This window comes from Oryctolagus cuniculus, chromosome 1 (genome assembly GCF_051225735.1).
Source record: "Oryctolagus cuniculus isolate XC-2025 breed Fujian yellow rabbit chromosome 1, ASM5122573v1, whole genome shotgun sequence".
Taxonomy (NCBI): domain Eukaryota; kingdom Metazoa; phylum Chordata; class Mammalia; order Lagomorpha; family Leporidae; genus Oryctolagus; species Oryctolagus cuniculus.
In genome coordinates, this window is record NC_142867.1 from 100862343 (window position 1) to 100883854 (window position 21512).

Consider the following 21512-nt stretch of genomic DNA (forward strand, 5'->3'; position numbering starts at 1 on the left):
AGCATCTGACAACCACAGTGCAAAGCTACGATAATAATGCCGATTCAATAGTATTCATTAATATTTTTTTTAAAGATTTATTTGTTTATTTGAAAGATAGAGCTACAGAGAGAGGTAGAGACAGAGAGAGAGGTCTTCCATCCGCTGGTTCACTCCCCAGGTGGCCGCAATGGCTGGAGCTGTGCCGATCTGAAGCTGGGAGCTGAGAGCTTCTTCCGGGTTTCCCACATGGGTGCAGGGGCCCAAAGACCTGGGCCATCTTCTGCTGTTCTCCCAGGCCGTAGCAGAGAGCTGGATCAGAAGAGGAGCAGCTGGGACTAGAACCGGTGCCCATATGGGATACCAGCGCTTCAGGCCAGGGCTTTAACCTGCTGTGCCATAGAGCCGGCCCCCACTACTATAACCCTTATTCAAATGATAGCACTTAAAATTGTTGAATAATTCTGGATAGTTCATTGCTTAGTTCCATCTCCTCAGTTCCTTCGTGATTTTAAATGCATCCTAGATTGAGAATTGCTGGGATGCCTAGTAAGAGCCCTGGAGTTGGTATTCTACAGGTAGGCTCAATTGGTGACATGATGCATTTTTTCTCCCTATTCTCTGACATATGAGAGCTGTGTCTGAAAAATCTTGGGTATTTCTAAGCTATTGTTATGCTGCTGATAGGCTTTGTCATTTGAAGATTTCTGACTTTTTAATGAAGTGCCAGATATGTCTACTGGAGGGAGATATGAGACCTAGTTATATTCACAACAAGGTTCCTAGGACCCAGGTGAAAATGGAAAATGGACCCAGGTGTATTGGAGAGGAAATAGTTAGAGAGCTTTCAAATATTAACTCACAGTTCAATGGTCTAGGTCTTTGCTGAAAACAATGGCATTCTCTGGATGTGAGAGTCTTGAATGTAATTTAGATTTTAATTAGAGATGTGCTAGGTCTAAATACAGAAATATTTATATAGGGAGGCCAAAGATACTAAGCTGAAAACCTTGCATTTCCTACAGATGGTTTATTAAATTAAAACATGTTTCTTAACCTCCAGTGTTGACCCTACCATTGCAAAAATGAGTCATTGATATGTGAACCTGTCAGTTATCCTGAATGACTGGCTGGGTACACCAGCTGGATGCCAACACCTGACAATACATAAATCTGGGTAGTTCATGAAGGCTTTTATTTTTGTTTTTTTCCTTTGTCAAACTATCTTTACCCAATTAATTTTTATCCCCATCTATTTATTATCTCTTGTTCTGGGTAAAAACAAGCCTGAGTGTCTGTGCTGTGTGCAAATTAGCACACCCCTGAAGTTCCCAGTCAGTGCTGAACAGGAGCTATCCTCAAGGGAGTCAAAAATATTATTAAATTGGAAATCACATCCCCATCACCAGCACTGGACTCCTCTAGGCCACAGATGTGCACTGTCAGTGAGCATTTCAGCTGTGAGGCTCTAGCCTGGCAGCATGTGAGCTTGGCATGTGTGTTTATGTCAGAAGGCACATGCACACACACAGCCGTGGCCTTCAACTTCACAGAGAAAGCAGCTGGCTCCCATAGCGTTAGGACTTGTGGCCTTGTGGGGCAGCACGGAAGACTCTCTCAGACCCCCTAGCCCCCGAGCTGCTCCTTCTGAAAGAGTGCCCCTCTCCTTTCCCTACCAGTCCTCCTGTCCTGGCCCACTGCTGCCACTCCCTCTTGGAATATTTGCTTGATTTCCTCTTTCGGCTTGAGTTAAAAGTCTTCTTTATATATTGGCTCAACACTCAGTGCTTGTACAGGAAACTTTAAAACATTCATGGAAAAATGGAATTAGGAATACGTTTATTTTGATGTAAAAAACATTTGAAATCTGTGAAGTTTTTCTTAATGCCCGTTTCCTGCGAACTGCTTAAAGACCTGTTGTATGTGATGTAGTCCAAGTAATGGTTCACTTACTGGATTTCTTCTTATGCTAGCAGCTAGCCCAGTGCCTGCCTGCCACATGGAAAATTCCTAAGAAATACTGTGTTTGAACAGCTGAATGACCACAGAGAACGACTCATTCAGCCTCTGTGCCGTGCACAAGGCTAAGCCATTTGCTTTCATCAGGGCAACAGTTCTGAGGGGAGGATACTGTGTTCCCCAATGCTAAATATAAGGCTTCCATAAAATACAGAGCAAGGACTTGAATGCGAGCCCAACAAACTCCAAACCTCCTCCTCTAGCTGCTTGCAGCAGGCCTCACTCCCAGTGTGCTGAGGCATCTACTAGTCAGTCTGGCTACTCAGGAAGGACTTTAGGCCTTGATATCTGGCTGATTCCTTCAGCTTTTCTCAGTAGCTCTGGTCAGCGCAAGGGCAGGCCAGCTCAGCTCCACTCACCTAGAGGTAGGGAACGCTGTGTTCTGGTAGAGAGAGTCAAAGGGATGGGGAAGAGGAGATGGAGGAGGACTGGCCTGCAGGTGGCCTCCCCAGGAGCAAGCATTCCTGTGGGCTTGAAGGCACTGCAGCACCCTGTCTGCCTCCTGCACACAGACCCTGCCAATCAGCTCTTCAGGTGAGTCATGTTCAGATCCACCCTCCTCCCAGCACACACCTCCAGATGTGCTGAAAGACAACACAGCAGATAGGCGAGAGGAGGGATCCCTTTGTGTAGGGAGGTTCCCTGTGTACTGGGGAGGGGGAGGCAGTGGGGCAGGGGCTTCTCTTCATGGTTTTTAGATGAACAGGCAATTCAATGTGAAAATAGGCCAGGCATTTCTAAGGTTTCTACAACTCAAGATTAAAATTTCTCAGTTAGGGAAGACTCTTGTTCCCTTAAAATCTGTCTCTCTACCTCCTTTCTCTGCCTCCTACACCTGACAAGCAGAACTTGTGTGGAGTGATTCAGGCTTCAGCATGGGTTATTCAAATTCCACTTTCTTCCTCTCCCTGTTGTAATATTACCCATGATATCAAATGTCTTCCTATGTCCTATAATATAATCAATTATTATGTTTCACTTAACATTTTTTTTTTTGACAGGCAGAGTGGACAGTGAGAGAGAGAGACAGAGAGAAAGGTCTTCCTTTTCCGTTGGTTCACCCCACAATGGCCTCTGCGGCTGGCGCACCGCACTGATCCGAAGCCAGGAGCCAGGTGCTTCTCCTGGTCTCCCATGGGGTGCAGGGCCCAAGCACTTGGGCCATCCTCCACTGCACTCCCTGGGCCACAGCAGAGAACTGGCCTGGAAGAGGGGCAACCGGGACAGAATCCTGCGCCCTGACCGGGACTAGAACCCAGTGTGCCGGTACCACAGGTGGAGGATTAGCCTATTGAGCTGTGGCGCTGGCCCACTTAAAAATATTTTAAAAATAAATAATTATCCAAAACAAGCATACTAATTCATATATGAGGGCTTTCTGTTACCATAGTACCTTCTAGAAAAGGAGTCCTCCCTCCTCCCACTTATATGGAAATGTTGGCCTCGCAGGGTCTTCAACTCCTTGTTGCTTCCTGGCACCAGCTGACCAGATGGCAGTAAGGCCCAGCCCAGAGGTCTACAAACCCTGAGTTAGCTGATACAAGAGAGAGAAATAATGAGCGAAGTCAATGGCCGTCCCTTACAAGGGAGTTTAAATTAGGAGCCATGGAATTGTGGCAGTGGAGCAGGGAGTGGCTGACAAGGCCAGAAGTTTGCAGAGTGGTGTTCAGGCCTGAGGAGCCAGAGCAGGTTCTGTCTGAGCTGGGATTGTGAGGAACTGCCAGCATGCATAGGCTACAGGTGGAAAGAAGGCATGACTGCTTTGTTTTCTATAGTATTGCATCTTGTCTAAAGTGCCACACTATATGGGTTACGTTATGCCTTTCAGTTTTGCCTTCTAATCTGAAAATATTAGAACTCCAGCACCTAGTGTACCATCTGTGTTCCTCTGAATCCCATGGTGACTGAAGAACTTTGAATCCTTTCTATAGACTATGCCCCCAGCTTAGTACCGCAAACATGGTTAACATTATTGAGACAACTCTGAAGATATCCTGGAAACAGCTCTTTGCAAACTCACTGCAGTGCTGTCATTGTGAGATACCCATGAGCACAAAAGACAGAAAGAGGCCTGGGAGCCTCTACTTACTGATAAGACCATGAGGCTGGCAAAATGAGCATGCATCACACTGTCAGTCACTGTAAGACCTCAAAGATGACCTCTGGTGAGGCTAAGGAGCTTGGGGGAAATAGAAGGGCTCTTCAAAAAGTTTATGAGAAGTGCATATTATGAAAAACTGCACATGAAGTTCATTTCTTTTGGACCCCAACAAACTTATCTTTAAATCCATTTTTCCATGAACTTTTTGAAGTACCCTCATATTGGGAACCTGTGAGTCTGTCATTAAATGAGTATCAGGGAAGCAAAGACAAGAAGATTCTAAGAGTAAACACAATATTCAGAACTCCGATTCCTGAGCTTTAGAGTGATTGCACCCTCAGCTGCTGCATGGACAAATGCAGACCCAGACCGTCTTCATGACCATGTCCTAGACTGTATCAGGAAACCCCTTAGCATATCAGGGGTCCCATGGAGTTGTTTTGATCCAACTTTATGACCGTGTGAGCAACTTTGGAAAGCAGAAAAGCCAACAAAGGATATCACCAAGGGGAGCTCCTGTGTTTATTTGGACAGACACAGTTGCTTCCCTGCTCCACAGGAGGCAAATGCATGGTATGTGCTTAAGCTGTTGGAGTAGTTTAAGACTTTGCTTCTACTCTGTCATTAAATCTTTGTAAAGATCTGACACAAGTCCCCTAAGGAGTTTGTATTATGGCTTGATTTTTTTCCTCTATGCTGGAGAGGGTTATTCAGTTCTCAGAAAATGGAAATTAGCCCTGTTCAGAGAGTCTCAAGAAACTGCCTTTAAAAAAAAAATTATGTAGTTCTCTTGCCTTAGAAATCTTTGTGTCAGAGAAATCCAGCTGAATTAGTGGAGTTGCTGCCTGGGCACTGTGGAGAAAGTAGGTTCAGTATCTGCACAAGGAGATGGGATGGCCTGCAGTGCAGTGAGGGGCACATGGAGCCTGAGATTCTCTGTGTGTTTTAGGTACAATACTGTGTACTGTAGCAGTAGTTAGACTAACATGCCTTAAGTTGTGTGTTTTTTAAAGGTTTATTTACTGTGTATTTTGAAAGGCAGAGAGAGAGAGAGAGAGAGAGAGGGAGATCTTCCACCTACCCCCTGGTTTACTCTCCAAATGGTCATAGAACCCCTGGTCAAAGTCAGGAACCAGGAACTCCATCTGGATCTCCCACACGGGAGGCAGGCCATACTCTCTTGTTTTCCCAGACACATTACCACGGAGCTAGATCAGAAGTAGAGCAGCTGGGACTCGAACCAGCATTCTGATATGGGATGCTGACATCTCAGGCAGCCACTTAGCTCAGTGCATCACAATGTCACCTGTGATCTGTTTCTTGAGGACAGTTGGTAGTATATATCAAAAGCTGTGAATGATGTGTCTCTTTAACCCAGCAAGTGTTTTCAGCAGTTTATAGTAACAAAGTAATAGAAGATATGGAAGGATCTTTAGTTCATCCTTATTTTAAACCAAAATGGAAAAAAAAAAAAACTGGAATGTAAATCCTACAGTTAGAGAGAGGGTCAGTAAATTATGGCAGATCCAATGGGCTCATGCATCCATTAAAAATTCCGTTGTTGGTGTGGGCACTTAGCCATGGTTGGGATGCCTATGTTCCCCATCACGGTGCCTGGATTTGATTCTTGCCTGTGGTTCCTGACCAACTTTATGCTAATTTAAGTTCCTGCTACCCATGTGGGAGGCCTGGGTTAAGTTCCTGGCTACCAACTGTATCCTCAGCTCAGCCTTAGTGGTTGCACACATACGGGGAATGAGCTAGTAGATGGTAGCTTGCTCTCTCTCTCAAGAAAGAAAAAAATAAAGAAATACTCAATACACCCTCCTTCCCCACCATGTCATCTTTCATAGAACATCTTCCTTACTCTTTAAAAAGTTTCTGTTGTGGGCCAGCATTGTAGCATAGCACATAAAGCTACCACCTGTGAAGCTGGCATCCCTTATGGGCAACAGTTCATGTCCCATATGCTCCACTTTTTTATGATCCAGCTCCTTGCTATTGGCCTGAGAAAAGCAGTGGGAGATGGCCAAAGTGTTTGGGGTCCCTGCTACCAGCATGGGAGATGAGCACTGGCAGTTGTGGACATCTATGGAGTGAACTAAAGGATGGAAGGTCTCTCTCTCTCTCTCTCTCTCTCTCTCTCTGTCTCTCTCTATAACTGACTTTCTACATAAATCTTTTTAAAAAATATGTTGTAAAAATTTATTGGCACTTCTTTTTTATTATTATTTGACAGGTAGAGTTAGACAGTGAGAGAGAGAGACAGAGAGAAAGGTCTTCCTTTCGTTGGTTCACCCCCCAAATGGCCACTACTGTGCCAGTTTGAAGCCTGAAGCCAGGTGCTTCCTCCTGGTCTCCCATGCGAGTGCAGGGCCCAAGCACCTGGGCCATCCTCCACTGCCCTCCTGGACCACAGCAGAGAGCTGGACTGGAAGAGGAGCAACCGGGACTAGAACCCAGCGCCCATATGGGATGCTGGCGCCGTAGGTGGAGGATTAACCAAGTGAGCCATGGCGCTGGTTCTGGCACTTCTTGATATAAAAAGGTGTTCATGATATTGTTGCATTGAAAGAGATCACAAATATAACAATGCAGAATGAATCATTAAAATACTTGTACATTTTAATGATAATTTTTAACTTCTTGCTTGTGTGCATTCTGTGTCTTTTCTCTAGTATTTATAAGGCTTTTTTTCTTTAAAAAAATGAAGAAAGGAAAACAAATTGCCTAGTGACTATTTGTAAAAGCAAGCAGCTTTGGATGAATGTGTCAGAAGCGAGAGAAGAGGGGAGTTCCAGGATTGGAAGAGTTGGATAGAAAGGAGGGATGGTCAGTGTATGACCACATACTAATTGCTTTTACCAAGAGCCCAAAATTAACAGGATAAAGAACAGAGGAGCCTATTTGTCTTTCACATGCAAGTTAAGCATTCCTGAACAGTGGGCGGTGCTGTCCATGCTCCGGAGAAGCAGGTGCCTGCCGTCTGAAAGCTCTGCTACTCTCCGGCATTTTGCTGTTCATTACGTGCACAAAGGAGACCGAGTCCCAGCCACATCACGGAAGAGGGAGTGGAGGAGGCTGATGCACACTCCTAGCCTAACACATGCCATTCACAAGAGCTTTGTACACTGCCTCAGCTAACAGCAAGGAAAGTTGGTAAACACCGAGTAGCTGGGCAGCCGCGGCCTTGCCTGTTTCCTATTCCATGGAAGAAGAGTAGAGTGGGTTCTTCACCACTGATGGTCTAAGTTCTGAGTTTGGTTGCAGTGCTCAGTGAGGCAGGGAAGGAAAGCAGAGAGAGGTAGAGGGAGAGGAAGCAGAGCCACCGCGGCATCTTCCCGCTCGTGTTTCCTGTTTGCTGCTGCATGTGATGGTGCCCAGCACACAGATGGTAGATGTGCAGCTGGGCTGAGCACTTCTGTTCCTACTCCCGAGGTGCTGGCACCATGCCTTTCTTTCCTCTGCAGGAAAGAGGCTCAGAATGCCCATGCTTGTGACATTATTATGAGGAGCCTGGGTCTTTGCAGCAGCATTACTCCTAGACTCGTCTTACCACCTCCAATCTGTGATGTAATCCACAGCCAAGGGGACCTTCTAAAATCAAATCACTTCATCTTCTTGCTTATAGTACTTTAGAGGCCTTCCATTGTTCTTTGGTAATGGTTAAAACCTTTACCTTGAGACATGATGTTCTTTGTCATACGACTCTTGCCTCCTTCAGCAACACTATTGCTCTGCCATTCTCCAGCCACAGTGGTTACATCAGATCTTGAGTGTGAAGAACCATTCTTTCCCACCTCTGGGCCTCTGTCCATGCTGTTCTCTGCCTAGAGAACTCTTACTCTTGCTCTTCTCCTGATAGCTCCACCTCATCCTTCAAGATCATGGAGTACACTTCACTACTCCAAAGGGACTCCTTGTCTCCCTCAAACTGATTAACACAGCTGTGCTGTGTATCTCCATAACCCCTTGTGTTCTCAGAATGCCCATCAAACATGTGGCTGCCTATGTAAGGATTGCTGTTGTTCCTTGCTCAACAATAGCAACCCCTGAGAAGAGGGCCTAAATATGTCTTGTCACGCTGTGTGCTCCGTGGGTGAATACATAAAGCACTGGATCCTTTGGGTGTGGTATAATGGTATCAGAGGACGTGCAGGTGGGAGTTACCTTAGGCTGCTAGACTAAGGAAAGCGGCTTCCCATGAAGAATGTTAGAAGGTGAGCTGTCACTCCCCCTCTTCATGGAGGAACGACACAGGACCCTGCGCTGTTCTTTCGTCTGCTCGGCCCTCCCCGGGTTTGCTGCTGGTTCTTCCCGGGTTGGCTACTATCTCTTCCACCTCCGTGGAAGGGCAGTTCCCCCTGGCCACATTCCCCACTTCCGCAGGGGAGCGGCACACCGCCGGCCGGTTCTCTCGGGGGCTGCACAGGCGTTCCCTCAGATGTTCCCCTTAGATGTTCCCGGTGCATGCCGTCTCTCTCCTCCTTTATAGTCCTCCTCCGCCAATCCCAACTCGGCTGCCCACACGCCGAGTACGCTGCTCTCCTCCAATCAGGAGCAAGTCCTACAGTTTATTAGTTGAACTGGAGGCAGCTGTGCGGAAGCTGTTTTCTTCTCTCCCAGCGCCATATTGTGGGAGAGCAGATGCATAGAATAAGTCTTAATTCCAGTAACTCAGTCTAGTCCGGTTTGCTCCCCACAGTGAGCAACACATTCACTGACCTTGAAGGAGAAAACGGAGTTTTAGTTATTAAAGAAGCCTAAGTATGTATGTAGGGATCAGATATTTCAGAAGGTACAAAAATAAATGTTTCTGACCTTGTCTTCAGGCATTCCTGGCCTCTGGGATATACTTGTCTGCAGATGTCATTTCCCATTTATAGATTAGCCGGGAAGGTTGTGGGTAGGCAGGTAGGTGGACTGAAGGATGAGGGTGAGTCTATGGGGCTGCTACTGTAACTGAATACCACACACTGGGTGATTTATAAAGCATAGAAGTTTATTTAGCTCATATTTTGGAGCCTCCAAAGTCCCAAAGCATGGCTCTGGTGTCTGCTCAGCCTCTGGGGAAGGCCTTTCTGCCAGCAGGACCCTCTGTAGAGCCCCAGGGTGGCCCCAGCCAGAGCCAGCCCGCCGGCCAGCCGGAGCTTGCTTTTGTAACAGAGGCCTTTCTTTGATAACCCATCAGTTCACTAACACATTAATCCATGGATGGATTAATCCATCATGAGTACACAGCCCTCATGACCCAATCACCTCTCAAATGTCTGGCTTCTCCAACACTCTATTTTAAAAAAAAAAAAATTTAGTTATTTATTTGAAAGGCAGAGTTGCAGATGGGCAGAGGCAGAGACAGAGAGAGGTCTTACACCCACTGCTTCACTCCCCAAATGGATGCAACAGCTGGAGCTCGGCCGATCCAAAGCCAGGAGCCAGGAGCTTCTTCTGGGTCTCCCACATGGGTGCAGGGGCCCAAGGACTTGGGCCATCTTCTACTGCTTTCCCCAGCCATAGCAGAGAACTAGATTGAAAGTGGAGCAGCCAGGACTTGAACCAGCACCCATACGGAATGCCAACAATGCAGGTGGCGGTTTTACCCGCTACACCACACCACTGGCCCTTCCAACACTCTTAACATGTGATACAGAGGATTAAGTTTCCAACATGTGAAATCTTGGGGTTGCATTAAACTATAATAGGGGCTGAGAGAGAGGAGGGGAAAGAATGAGCGTAAAAGGCCCAATATTTAATAGTTTTTAATGCCTTACTAGCATGTTGAGCACTGGGGTAGACACTTTTGGGGGATGAGAAGGGCAACTGATACAGAGATAGACGATGGAAAGCTTAAGGTCTGTAAGAGAACAGAGGAGAAAACACCAATTCTTCTAAGCCAGGCAGGAGATGGCAACACCGAGAAAGTGAATTTAAGCTGGGCTTTAAAACATGATTGTAGGGAGGGGGATCTTTTGGTGCAGCGGTTGACACCACTTGGGACGCCCATATCCCACATTGGAGCTCCTGGTTTGAGTCTCTGCTCCTTTACCTCCCATCCAGCTTCCTGCCAGTTCACACCCAGGGAGGCAGCAGATGATGGCCCAAATGCTTTGGTCCCTGCCACCCAAGTTGGAGGCTGGGATTGAGTTCCTGTCTCCTGACTTCAGATTGGTTCAGCTCTGGCTGTTGTGGGCATTTATGGAGTAAAGTAGTAGAAGGAAGATCTCTCTCTCTCTCTCTCTCTCTCTCTCTCTCTCTCTCTCTTTCTCTCTCCCTCTCTACTCTCTTCCACCTCTACCTCCTTTTCCTCCCCTTTCAAATAAAGTAAAAATTAAAAAACTTTAAATTTTTAAAGTTTCCAGTCAATATAAAGGGAAAAGGCATTCTAGAAATGGAAATAACTTGAGTTTGAAATATCCAAGAGCTTGGGTAGGAGTGAGAAGCTGGGTGCATCAGGAACTCAGGCTGGAGGCAATGACTGTGATGATAATCATCGTCAACATTTAGCAGATACTTCTTAGGTACCAGTCACTGCTGAAGTGCTTCACCCGTATTGGCCAGCTTGTAAGTGACAGAGCCAAGATTCCAGGCCAAGACAATCAGACTCCAGAACCCACACTCATAAGCATGGACTTTTCCACATCGTCAAGGAGACTAAATGCTGTACTAAGCTCCTGGGAGATTCCATCATTTGGAAAATGATAGTTTTAAACTGTACTTTAGAAAATCATTCTAAGAACTATGTGGATATAGGCTGTCATAGAGGTCATGAGAGGTAGAAAACATGGAATACTGCTAGCAAATGTAGACTTCTTAACAAGCAAAACTGACAAGTGAGCCTTGAATGCTGGAGTTAATACCACAGATGAAAATTAATGTGAATTCTAATAGAGTTTAGAAATAGCAGGGCAATCTAACCTGCATGAATGGAATTCATCCATTTTAACTTGAGAGAAGGTAGGGCTGATGAGTCCAAATCGAGATTTCTTTTGGCTCTTGGTAAAGGAATGACCCTATATCTTGTCCCCAGATATACTGACTTGAATTGTTTCCTTCCAAATGTCATGCCCACCCCAAACCTCAGAGCGTGACCTTATTTGGGAATATGATCGACTTTATCATATTGGTGATGGTCGTTATGGAGTAGGGTGGGCCCTAAATCTAATGACTGGTTTTCTCAGAGGAAGAGGAAAGGAGACACAGAAACACACACAGTGGACACAGACACACAGGAAGATGGGAGTAGATACTGAGGTGGGTGGAAGTAGATATTTGAGTGATGCGTCTACAACCCAAGGAAGCCAAGGATTGCCAGCAACAACTGGAAGCTGGAAAGAGGCAAGGAAGAGTCCTTCATAGGACCTTCACAGACAGCATGGCTTTGATGACACCTTGGATTTAGATTTTTAGCCTCTAGAATTGTGAGAGAATAAATTTCTGTTATCTGAAGTGACTCAGATTTTAGCAATTTGTTACAGCAGTCCTGGGAAAGCTCAGGAAGTTGCAAGACTAGAAGCCAAGGTCTTGTTCCACTTTCCTGAGTGTGTAGAGGCAAAGTCCTCTCATCTAGCTTATTGAGGTTAACCAGGTTATTGATGACCTCTAATGGTTAGGGTTCAAGTCCATCCTCCACCACTTACACTCTGGACGATAGTAGGCAAGTAACTCAAGTGCTGTGTGCCTTGACTTTCTTACCTTCAAAATGACGTTAATAGTAGTGCTTCCTCTTAGGGTAGTTTTGGGGGTTGAGCTGATATACTTTAACATTTAGGGGAGTAGTTACAGTTACCATTATTGTTACTATCATTCACTAGGGTTTGAATTGGGAAACAAGATGCCCTACCCTTTAGAGGTTATACCCCCTGCTCTAACTAGGTTTGTACCTGCCTGTGTTCATTGTACACATAACATTCCACATCCCTGCTGTCATGCACCTGGCCTTGGTGATGAAAGCTACAGGGGCCTCCTGCTCAAGGCCAGTTAAACATTCCTGTGCACCTCAGGTTAAATATGTATGTGCCAGTGCATGGAGTTACTGCCCAACAGCCATCTGTGGTCTAGTTGAGGCAAGGTCCCCAGGGCCTGCTCACCAGTCCTACTGTGAAGTTGTTTGTTCCAGAAAAGGTGGTACAAGTTGCCAAGCAATGCAGAGCGGCCACAACTATTAGATCCCAGTAATCATACCTCCAGGTCTCACAAGGCCTATTTCAAATGAAAGAGCCTGGGAAGAACTCCAAAACCATTACTTTCTCTTTCTCAGTCCCAGTCTATCCTACAGGTCACAGGATAGCAACTGCTGAGCACACCATGGCAGAGTTTCATGCTGGCAGTGGAAAAGAGTGTAGAAGAAATTGGGAGTGTTCTCTAGGGTTCTCAATCTATCAGCCTGCCCTGGTTTCTTAGGACTTTTAGCTTCTCTAAATCTGGATTCTCCTAGATCTGGGATGAAGGCATCCTTTTCACTCTCCAGGGTTCTGGCTTATAGAATATTTACACAAAGAACTGAGGCAAGTATGGGACCACAGATCACCTTTATTTATTTATTTATTTATTTAAGTAAAGGCTCTTTAGCAAACCATTTAGGCTTGAAGCCAAATGGGACTTTGTTTATCTTTCTCTGCCTCAAAATCAGAGCTATGTACACAAAGATGCTTCAAATTCTTTGACTCGTCTCTCACAGTGAGTAGCATCTGTGGCTCCTTACTCTTGAGCCTGGGTGGGATCTTTGACTGTTTTGACTAGCAAAATATGGGCAGAAGTGACACTCTGTCACTTTCCCAGATGGTTTTTTCCTGGGCTTTTGGAACATTTACTGTTAGAGCCCTGGGAGACATGTGAGAAGTATACCGCCCTGCCAGGAGAAACCATGTTGTGAGCCGTAGGACTCCACGAGGAGGAAAGGAGTCCAGCTGAGACTGGCCATGGTGCAGGCATGTGAGTGAAGCTGCTTCCACCACCCCTCTCCCCCTCCACCTGAACCAGCCCTGCTAGTCAGTGCCATGCAGAGCAGAATTGCTCAGTTGAACTCGTCCCAAATTCCTGACCTGCACAATCAGGATATATTATGAAATAACTGTTGGTTTTAAGGCACTGAGCGTTGGAATAGTTTCTTACTAAAGAATAGATAACTGGGACACTCTCCCTGTCCCAGATGGAGAAGTTGGAACACGGAGAGTACAGTTTGGACTTGGCACAACATGTGGAATCTCTCTGGTGCTTAACAAAAGGAGGCTGACAGCACCAGGAGAGCCCGAGGATCCATGAGAGTGAAACCAGTGGGTATCTGTCTCTTACCAGTTTTGCTGATCAGATAAAGGTCAAGTGTCCCTCCTTAGGACTTCTTGAATGTTTGGAAGTGTGCAGAAATCTCTTCTGTGAAAACCTAAGGTGGAAGAGTAAATATCATATGCTCACTTCAAAAAACAAAACAAAAACCAGAAAAAACACCTTAATGTGGTTTGACTCTGCAAGGTAAAGACATTGTTGGAACTGGTAAAATAGGATCTGGCAAAATACTGATTTTCTTCTCCTGAGTTGTCTTTAATCCAGAGCAGAGCAAATCCCATTATATGCTCAATTGACACGTGCTATTTCCCTCTTGGAGCCCTTATCATAATCGTAGTTAATTGTTCATAGGATTATGTGTTGAGCATCTGTACTTCCTCCCTACCTTGAAACTCCATGATGGTGAGGAGTTTGTTCTCCACTGAATCTGTGGCGCCTAGGACTTCACAGGTGCCCAGTAATATTTACTGAGTGGCTACATGAATAATAAGGTATACCTGACAATTAGCTTGTGGGGCCCTGATTTCATCCCCTGAAGCCTCATCCTTTAAACTGACACCACAGCTATCCTGCCCTCAGCCGTCACATAGAGAGGTCTTTCAGCAGGGGTGCTGGCCGTGCTTGGTGACCCACACGTTGAATAGCTGGCCTCTCCTTGGTCTGCAGTCACTGAACTGTGCCAGCATGAATGGCAGGACACAATGAGCACACCTGCTCCTGCTAAGCTAGCTGTGTGACCCTAACCAAGTCACCAGCGGACTGAACTCAGCCTTCTATCAATAAGGCACAGGCCTTGCCCTGCTGATTTCACTTGGTAGTTGTGGGAATTCAGTCAGGAAATGAAGCCAAGACGTTTGTAAAGCTCTTCAACCCATTAGCGGTAGAAGTACACAAAAAGGATTAAAATACAGGAATACTTCAAAAAGTTCGTGGAAAATGAAATTAAAAGTTGTTTATTTTGATGCTACACATTTTTGGAATTTATGCATATAAGAGATCTTGAAGAAGTCTGTGGAAAACACACATTATGAAAAAGCTATGCATGGATTTCAAAAATGTTTGCACTAAAATAAACTTATCATTTAATTCCATCTTCCATGAACTTTTTGAAATACTCTTGTCAATAATACCCAAACTAGGCCTTTTCCCATAGCTCAAGGACTTTATAAAAAATAAAAAGCTTTATTGTGATATAATGAAGCATACCATTCAATTCACCATCTTAAATTGTTCAGTTCTTGTTTTAGTATATTTCCAGAGTTGTGTGACTGTCACAATCAATTTTCAAACCTTTTCACTCTTCCCCCAAAGAAACCTGTTATCTCTTAGTATTTACCTCTCCTACCTTGCCCAGCCTCCACAGCCCTAGGCAACCGCTAGTTTACTTTCTGTCTCTGCCTTTTTCTATTTTGCTCATTTTGTGTAAATGGAATTACACAATACGTGACTGTCTGCGTCTGGCTTCTTTTACTTTGCATAATGTTTTCAGAGTTCATCCATACTATAGAATATATCTAGACTTCATTCTTGTTTATTGCTGTATATAAGGGTTTGTAGAATTAAAATATAAGTTTATTTTGGTGCAGAAATATTTTTGAAAACCATGAATAAGAGAGGTATTCAGAAGGCTCATTGAAAATGTTATGAAAATGTTATAGAAAAATCATGCATGGCTTTTTTTTTGCACCTAAATAAACTTATCTTCTAATTTCATTTTCCACTGAACTTTTTGAAGTACCTACATAATATTTCATTGTATGGATATATTCTGTAAGAATCAATTACTTACATGAAATTTACAATCAAGCAAGCATTGTAAATGTTATTATTTGTTGTCACTTGTGTGTTACACACATCTTAGGTCCATATAATTCATAATAAGGATGTGGGCATATACATATTTTTGCACCCAAAGAGCTATTGTTAAACCCCTGCCAGCACACTATGTCTGCTGGGGATGGAGGAGCAGCATCACTGGTTGCTTGTCAGTGTTCTAAGCAATTAGACTTGAGGCTCTCATGGAGGACGGGGCGGAGAGGGAAGGTGAAGTTTAAATTTAGCAGGACAAAGCAAGGTCATTCCCTTTGCAGCAGTTCTTTCAGGGCCTCCTCGTTGGGTAGCACACCTCCTTTTATGAGCTTCTTCTGAGTCTATTTCCCCTGAAACTCTGAATCCTCTGCCCCCTTTAAGGTGCCCCGTTTAAATCACCTCCTGCTCTACCTTGGCAGGAGCTCAAGAAGGAAGATTCACGCTGGTCTTCACTGCTGTATGGCTGTCGCACAGTGTGTTCTGCTTATATCTTATTTCCTATCTTGGAGCCCATGCCCCGCATCTTGCAAGGTGTCAATGACAAACACACATCAGGCTGCTCCCAATGTGGTAAAATTCCCCTGTGCTAAAATTGTCTCTGTGCAAGAGAGTGATCTCTGCACAGGCGTCACAAACATAATCTTGTGTTTCCATGGTTTGATGACACAGGCTCTTCTTGAGTTGCCTTCTGTCACCACCACGATGCAAGGAGCCTGCTGACGTCACTAGAGTCAGCTGCTGTCCCTGGAGTAAGTGCCTGCTGCCTTGAGGAACGTTAGCTTGCATTGGTGGCGTTCTCATAATACATTCAACATTTTTCTTCAGAGATCTTTCCCTAGGCTGACTTAATACTGGTAGCTTTGTCTTTTTTAAAGGGAGAGCTCAGATCTTGGTTCACCTGTTTGTTTTTCCTGTTTGTGTGCTTTTGGAAGGACACTGATCCAGTGATATTTCTGCCTGTCCTAGCAGGACCTCTGGCTCTCTGTTCCTCTCCCTTCCTGCCTGCTGCCTCCTAGAAGCTCTGATCAGTCAGCCACCCACCTGGTTCACAGGAGACAGTCCTGTGGCCCCTACACTAGAAAGTCCCAGGGGACTGGAGTGTTAGAGAAAGTGGGGATGTATGGAGGAAGTCGCCTGTTTTCTCTCTGGGTCCAGGCTTGACTGGAGGTGTTCATTCTGCCTCTAGATTGAGATAGTGTTTCCTTCCTGCCTGGGATCATCATAACCTGAAAGAATAAAGGCTTCTGTGTTTTGTGGCTACCTCCCGAGTCATTCATTGCTTTGTGTTCCCTATCCCAATCCCTGTGTGCTATGGGTGTGTCTGAGTGTGAAAGTGTCAAATCTGCAGAGAATTAAAGTCTCTCAGTGACAGTTTTTTTTTTTAAAGGTTTATTTTATTTATTTGAAAGACAGAGTTACACAGAGAGAGACAAAGAGAGAGGCTTTCCATCCGCTGGTTCACTCCCCAGGTGGCCACAATGGTTGGAGCTGAGCTGAAATGAAGTCAGGGGCTAGGAGCTTCTTCCAGGTTTCCCACGTGGGCGCAGGTGCCCAAGGACTTGGGCCATCTTCCACTGCTTTCCAAGGCCATAGCAGAGAGCTGGATCAGAGGAGGGGCAGTTGGGACTAGAACTGGCACCCATATGGGATGCTGGTGCTTCAGGCCAGAGCTTTAACCCGCTGTGCCTCAGCGCCGACCCATCAGTGACAGTTTTGAGAGAGAAAACTTCGACACTAAATGTGTGAAGATTTTCACAGCGCCAATAAGATTTGCCTAATGATTAGTGTGATAAAAAGTTGGCAAAATAAATCGATCCGGTGCTTACATTGTGCCTGTGCAGCAGTTGTACTGTACCTGATAAGCTGAAGGCATTCTTCATTAAATATCACATTAACACCTTAATTGATAGATTCCATAATTGTATTATATGCCACAAGATGACTTCTGGGGATAATTATTTATCCTTTTATTGGCAAGAGGTTCAGAGCAGATGTTGTGGTATGTTATTGCTCAAAAGTGATTAAAAGCAAGACACATGTGACATGAACTGGAAAGTATCTCTGGCTTTTGAATCCAAATGAGACAACTTCTGGCTGGTGCTGCTCCTTTGCAATTTACATGGAATGAGCCTCTCCACATACAAATGCAGAAAGCCCTATTGGTGCTGGGTGCCCAAAGGCTGTAACTATGAAAGGACTTCAAAAAGTCCACAGGAAAAAAACGGAATTAAGAGATAAACTTTTTGTGGTACAAAATATTTTGAAACCTGTGCATATCATTCCTTTCATAATTATATTTTCTGCAAGCTTTTTGAAGATTCCTCAAATGATTGTTTTATTGTACTTGAGTTGTAGTGACCAAGACTCTGGTCCAGGTTCCTATCCGTGGGGACCTGCAGTGTCTTACCACCTGCCGAATCACCACTTTCTCTGCCTCCATGCTTTCCTGCTGTCACTGGGAAACCTGAAGCTCTCTAGGATACAGGAAACTAGGGCAGACCCACTGCCCCTGGAGGCTTGTCTCTAAACATTGCTGACAGCACTCTCCCTGCCCCAGTAAAAGGCAGCACTGGTTTACCCTAACCACTCCCTGACCCCTCTGTGCCTGCGCCATTCAAACCTTGCCCAAATATTTACAGGCATGCAGAAATCCTGAACAAATATTTGCCCACCAAGTTAAATGGTTTGTAAGTATTTAGTATTCCGTGCTGTTTGCGTCTCTCACACAGTTTATGATTTTTAAACACAACCAGAACCAAGTGCATTTCAGGGGGTGTCCACAGTACAAAGGCAGAGTGAATGGGTGAATACGGAACTTTTGGTCTATTCCAGCCCTCTCCCCCTGCCTGCCCCCTCCTGATGTGAGTAGGCTATGCTAAAAATAGCAGTGTTGCTACAGCTCTTCTGCAGGTGGGAAGCATTGTGGAAACAGATTGTCTTTGTTTTTCCCATCTCCCTTCCCAAGTCCTGAATGGTGCCTTTGGATTATTGTGTGTGCCTCCGAGGGCTCTGGAGCTGAGAGGGAGCCACCTGCCATCATGCACGTGGTCTGAGGCAAGGCCACAAGCATTTCAAATGGCAGCATTAAAAGCAGTCATTTGTAAGTGTGTAAAAAAGTTATCTTAGAAAACTGCTGCATTTTTCTTTTGCTGCCATACTTGCGATAATATTCGAAAACAAGGGAGGGTTTAGGGAACATTAGATATAAATATGAGAAGAATAAATCCTTCAATATGTATTCAGTTCCTACTTCACACAAAGCAAGAAAGGTTTTCCCCTGCCCCTAATGTCTGGAACCACCTCATAATGAGGTTCATTGGTAACAACAAAGAGCTTACAGTCTAGTCCAGGAGTCAAAGCATAATCATGAAAGTTATAATAGTTTCCAACAGTAACTTCTTAGTATATGTAGAATGTTTTCTGATTTAGAAAAGTACAAGGAGGGGTCTTCAAAAAGATGGTAGAAAATGCATGTATCTCTTACTTCCATTTTTCCATGAGCTCTGAGAACTCCTATAGCTGGGCGATTACACAATGTAGCCAACTAACCCGGTCCCGGAGTTGGGGATGTCTGGGCAAAGGTGAGGCAGGGTGAGGAAGTGAGGGAGAGCTGGTGCAATTTTCCTGGAAGTAAAAGGAGGGCCCTAAAATGTAACTGTACCCATGACTTGATCTCAGTAACAGTGTTGAAAAATGTCTCCATTGGGAATGCATGGAAGTTTCTGGGAGCTTACATTGTGCCTGTGCGCCAGTTTTACTGTACCTGATAAGCTGAAGGCATTTTTCATTAAATATCATGTTAACACCTTAATTGATAGATTCTGTAATCTACCCCTTTCTGGGGTTTCTGGAAACATTTTGCACCCAGAATACTGTGACTTCTCTTGACTGCTTGCGTGAGCTTGATTGCATTCTGTGCTGGAGAGGGTATGTCTGTTGATTCCAGGCTCTCAGGAAGCTTACCCTGTATGACCCAGAGCAGCCTAAGCCACTACAACTGACAAATGAATGCCTCACATCACCTGTATGAACATGATACTCATGTAACAGGTCAAGGTCATTCTCCTCCAGGTAGTCATTTCTGGACTTGGACTGGCGTGTCCTGTTAAAAAGCAGAGGATGTGAACTAAGGATGTGAAGGACCTCTACAATGAAAATTACAAAGTGCTAATGAAAGAAATGGAAACACACACACATACACACAAATGAAAATATCTACCATGTTCATGGATTAGAAGAATTGATGTCAGGGCCAGTGCTGTGGCATAGAAGGCTAAGCCTCTGCCTGCAGTGCTGGCATCCCATATGGGTGCCAGTTAGAGTGCCGGCTGCTCCACTTCCCATCCAGCTCTCTGCTATGGCCTGGGAAAGCAGTAGAAGATGGCTCAAGTCCTTGGTCCCCTGCACCCACGTGGGAGACCTGGAAGAAGCTCCAGTTTCCTGGCTTTGGATCAGCCCAGCTCCGGCTGTTGCAGCCTTTTGGAGAGTGAACCAATGGAAGATTCTCTGTCTCTGTCTCTGTCTCTCTCTCTCTCTGCCTTTGCTTCTGTAACTCTGCCTTTCAAATAAATGAATCTTAAAAAAAATAAAAGAAAGTAAGCAGAGTCTGGACAAGGGTTCGGTGCAGGAGCTTTATTTAAGGGACTTCATTTTGGGATCCACAGGACTAGAAGAAAGTTACTAGGAAAACTGAGGCAGGGATTGAGGTAATACCAGTACAGTCTAGTTCTTTCTGTGCAAAATTGAAGCTCCATCTCGCTGGGACCCTTGAAGGAGTTGTTTGTTAGTTTCCTAAGGCTGTGGTAATGAAGTACCACAAACTGGGTGGCTAAACAACAGAAACCTGTTGTCTCACAGTTCTGGAAGTCCAAGATCAAGGTGTCAGCAAGCCTGACTCCTTCTGAGGATTGTGAGGAGTCTGTTCCATGCCTCTCCTCTAGTTTCTGATGGCAGTCTATGGTGTTCCTTGGCTTCCAGATGTAACACTCTGACTTCTGACTTCATCTTCACCTGCTCTTCCTATGTGTGTGTCTATCTCCAAGTTTCCTTCTTAGATTTATTCTGATGACTTCATCTTAATCTGATCATCTGTAAAGGTTCTGTTTTCTAACAGAGTCACATTCACAGGTACAACAGGTCAGGACTTCAATTTCATTTTAAGCAGAAAAATTCAACTCATAATAAGCCATATGGGTGTACCTTGGAATCATCTGCCCCAGGGTCTTTAGAGGAGAGCATTGGCTCCTGGCCTCCTCTGTTAGAGCCCTGTGGTGTGGCAATGCTCTTGCTTGTCCATATTGCACTCTTGGGAGTGCCCAGAGGATATTGGTGGCATCCCCTGAGTGGTTTCACAGCATCTCCAGGACTGACTGAAATTGAGAGACAGTTTGAGCACATAAGGGTACACCTGTAAAAGCTGCCAGGGTAAGCATTTTGCATAGAGATATGCGGCAAGCTATGGAGGTGGAGAGGGGAGGCTATTCCTTAATCCCTTACTGAGGCTCTGATGGGGTTCCTGTTTGTCTGACCCTACCCACCCACCCCTCAACCTCACCACTGGGCTGGGAACTTCAAGAGGATAGTTCATGCAGGCCTTTTCCCTGTGGAATCCCAGTTATGCAGAAGACTGCCAGGTACATCCAAGCATTTCATTTATACTGAAATAATAAAGGATCCTACCCCCAGTGCCTCCACCATGACTGATGTTTGGGGCACCTGACAAAGTCACAGGAGAGTGGCCCTCCCCCTCACCACTGGGAAGATGAAAAGTGTGGCCTGCCTCCTTTTCTCACCCTACCGCCCCCTGCCATTCTAACTCCTGTGGGCTGACAGTATAGAGAGGGACATGATTTTTTTGTAAAAGGTTACATCTCATTGTCTTTTTGGTGAAACCACCTTGTAATATATTTTTTATGTATGCTAATAGCCAAATCCCTTTGGAAGTGATGCAAGATGGATCCTCATTAGGACAAATAGTGCTGAAACAAGATGCCTGCCTGTGACCGTGGCCATTGTCTCCTTTATTTCAACATGGCTTGCAGAGGAAGAAGAGAGGTCATCTGTGACGCTCTCATTTAAAAGTAATCTCTGAGCATCTGTCTGTGCTGAAGGCTGCATTAGGTGCTAAGCGGATGGAGCGTGTTCAGACGAGATCCTAACAAGGTCATCCCAACACTCTTACCTGTTTGGTTCACACTGGGTGGATGGGGACACTGTGACCCGACTCTAGGAGTCACGCATGAAGAACTGAAAAGAAATGTCATTTGTTCTGACCTCAAAGCAGTTGCCATTAAAAAATGTATTTCCCACCTCTTTTCCCTGC